The sequence below is a fragment of the Psammomys obesus genome, unplaced genomic scaffold (assembly GCF_907164565.1).
Source record: "Psammomys obesus unplaced genomic scaffold, mPsaObe1.curated_primary_1811, whole genome shotgun sequence".
Classification (NCBI taxonomy): domain Eukaryota; kingdom Metazoa; phylum Chordata; class Mammalia; order Rodentia; family Muridae; genus Psammomys; species Psammomys obesus.
Window position 1 is genome coordinate 6,591,123 of NW_026585987.1, and position 2,993 is coordinate 6,594,115.

The 2,993-nt window shown below is 40.2% G+C and overlaps 1 protein-coding gene across 1 annotated transcript in view; it reads right to left on the reverse strand.

Annotated features, from left to right (window-relative positions):
- Positions 1-2,993, reverse strand: part of LOC129671897 (UDP-glucuronosyltransferase 3A2-like) — a 25,717-nt gene that overhangs the window by 4,192 nt on the left and 18,532 nt on the right.

Sequence of the window (2,993 nt, forward strand, 5' to 3'; positions counted from 1 at the left end):
TTCTTCTTCTTTTTAAATTTTTATTTTTTATATTAATTACAGGTTATTTACTTTGTAACCCAGCTGTAGCCCCCTCCTTCATTCCTTCCCAATACCCTTCCTCCCTCATCTCCTTCCTGCTCCTCTGTAAGTTCACTGATAGGGGAGGTCCTCCTCCCCTTCCATCTGACCCTAGCTTATCAGGTCCCACCAGGACTGACTTCAATGTCCTCCTCTGTGGCCTGGCAAGACTGCTCCTCCCTTGTGGGGGGAGGGCAGTCAAAGAGCCAGCCACTGAGTTCATGTCAGAGACAGTCCCTGTTCCCATTACTAGGGAACCCACTTGGATGCTGAGCTGCCATGGGCTATGTCTGAGGGGTGTTAGGTTATATCCATGCATGGTCCTTGGTTGGAGAATCAGTCTCAGAACAGACCCCTGTGCCCAGATATATATGGTCCTTGTGGAGCTCCTATCTTTTCCAGGTTCTACTAACTTCCCCTTCTTTCATATGATTCCCTGCACTCTGCACAGGTTTGGTTATGAGTCTCAGCATCTGCTTTGATACACTGGTAGGTAGAGTCTTTCAGAGGCCCTCCATGATAGGCTCCTGTCCCATTTCTTGTTTTCTCCTACTTCCAATGTCCATCTTATTTGTCTTTCTAAATGAAGATTGATGATCTTACCCCAGGTCCTCCTTCTTGTTTATCTTCTCTAGATATACAATTTTAGTATGTTTGTCCTATCTTATGGGTCTAGTATCCACTTATAAGTGAGTATATACCATGTGTGTCTTTCTGCTTCTGGGATACCCCACTCAGGATGATCTTTTCTAGATCACACCATTTGCCTGCAAATTTCATGATTTCCTTGTTTTTAATTGCTCAGTAGTACTCCATTGTGTAAATGTACCACAGTTTCTGTATCCATTCCTCTGTTGAGGGACATCTGGGTTGTTTCCAGGTTCTGATTATTACTAATAAAGCTGCTACAAACATGACTGAACAAATGTCCTTGTTGTGTACTTGAGCATATTTTGGATATATACCAAAAAGCTTCTGTAAAGCAAAGGACACTGTCATCAGAACAAAACAACAGCCTACAAACTGGGAAAGGATCTTCACCAACCCTATATCTAATAGAGGGCTAATATCCAGAATTTATAAAGAACTCAAGAAGTTAAAAAAGCAACAAATGAAGCAATCCAATTAAAAAATGGGGTAAGGAGCTAAACAGAGAATTCTCTGTAGATTAATATAGAATGGCAGAGAAACACTTAAAGAATTGCTCAACTTCCTTAGTCATCAGGGAGATGCAAATCAAAACAACCCTGAGATTTCACCTTACACCCATCAGAATGGCTGAGATCAAAATCTCAAGTGACAACACATGCTAGGGAGGTTTTGGAGAAAGGGGAACCCTCCTCCACTGCTGGTAGGAATATAAACTTGTACAACCACTTTGGAAATCAATCTGGCACTTTTCTCAGACAATTAGGAACAGTGCTTCCTCAAGATCCAGCTTACCACTCCTAGGCATATATATCCAAAGGATACTCAAGTGTACAACAAGGACATTTGTTCAACCATGTTTATAGCACCCATGTTTCTTAAAAGAAACTAAAGTGACTATTGATGAAAAAATAATTGATCTCTACATGTTTTATAGAATCAGTCCATCTTCTTAGAAAATGCCACATAGTTAAACTATATAGAAAACTGTGCCTTTAATTGCTGATTTTGCACCATTATCCTAACTGTGACCTCTTTTTTATTAATTATACTTTATTCACTTTGTATCCCCCCACAGCCCCAACCCTCCTTAACTGTGCCCTCTTAATTATTAAGTGTAGTAGTGAGAGGTCTCCAAAGGGCAGCTCAGAGACAAAGATAACTGTTATAGTAAATTATTTATTGATGTTGGGCTATATATTATTTATTATTAGCTCTATGATTATTGCAGCAGTATTATCTAACCCACTATATAATGAGACACAGACACCTATTAGATTTATAATTGCCCTATTTACCTTGGGCCAGGCAGATACATTTCACATACAGTCTCAATAGCCTCACCATCCCTCTCCCAGCCCCCATCCAATGCCATCCACATTAATCCTCTTCAGTCGGACTACTATTCATCCATAATCCATGGTATTTGCTTTTATTCTTTATCTAGGCCTTTCCACATCATCATTGAGTCCTTTCTCCATTCCTACGTTAACGCATGGTGGTGTCCTCCTTCTTCCTTTCTTCCCATCCATCTCCTCCCCATGATTCTTATGATTCTCTTGTCCTCAAAATCCCAAGAACCTTAGCCACACCTACCCCATTCTGCCCTGCCCAGGTACAGGCCATTTAATGAACCAATCAGGCACAATATTTTAGGCAGGTTTACACAAACAAGGGTAGGTGTGTCCAACAGGCAGTAGCCAGATCCTGAGCATCAGTAATTAACGTTAGACCAATGTGCAACAGATAACCATTAGCATGCAAGTCCTTCTCCATAAAATCAAAACTAAGTCGATTTAATAGCCTACTTGGAGGGAACTCAACCTAACATTCCCAAAGCTTAAAACGACTTTAAGCATTGCTGGCATAAAGGTTGTGAAATTGTGTGTCTTCAAACCTCTCCTGGGTAGGAAGAGTTTTGATAATAATTTGTCCAGTTATGCATATTACGTGATCCATGATCAACAGGTGCTAAGCAGTTCACTGAAGACAGTGGTAGTGCACTCCTAAGTGTGTCTTGAGTTAACTTGCCAAAGTGTATTACATTCAAATGTCCTTTCAAGGCCAGATACAGTGCAGACAAAGTGACGTGACAGAATGCTGTTACTCGTTGGAAACCTGAAACTTGCCATAATAAAAAGGAAAGAAGGAAAGAAGGAAAGAAAGAAAGAAAGAAAGAAAGAAAGAAAGAAAGGAAGGAAGGAAGGAAGGAAGGAAGGAAGGAAGAAAGAAAGAAAGAAAGAAAGAAAGAAAGAAAGAAAGAAAGAAAGAAAGAAAGAAAGAAA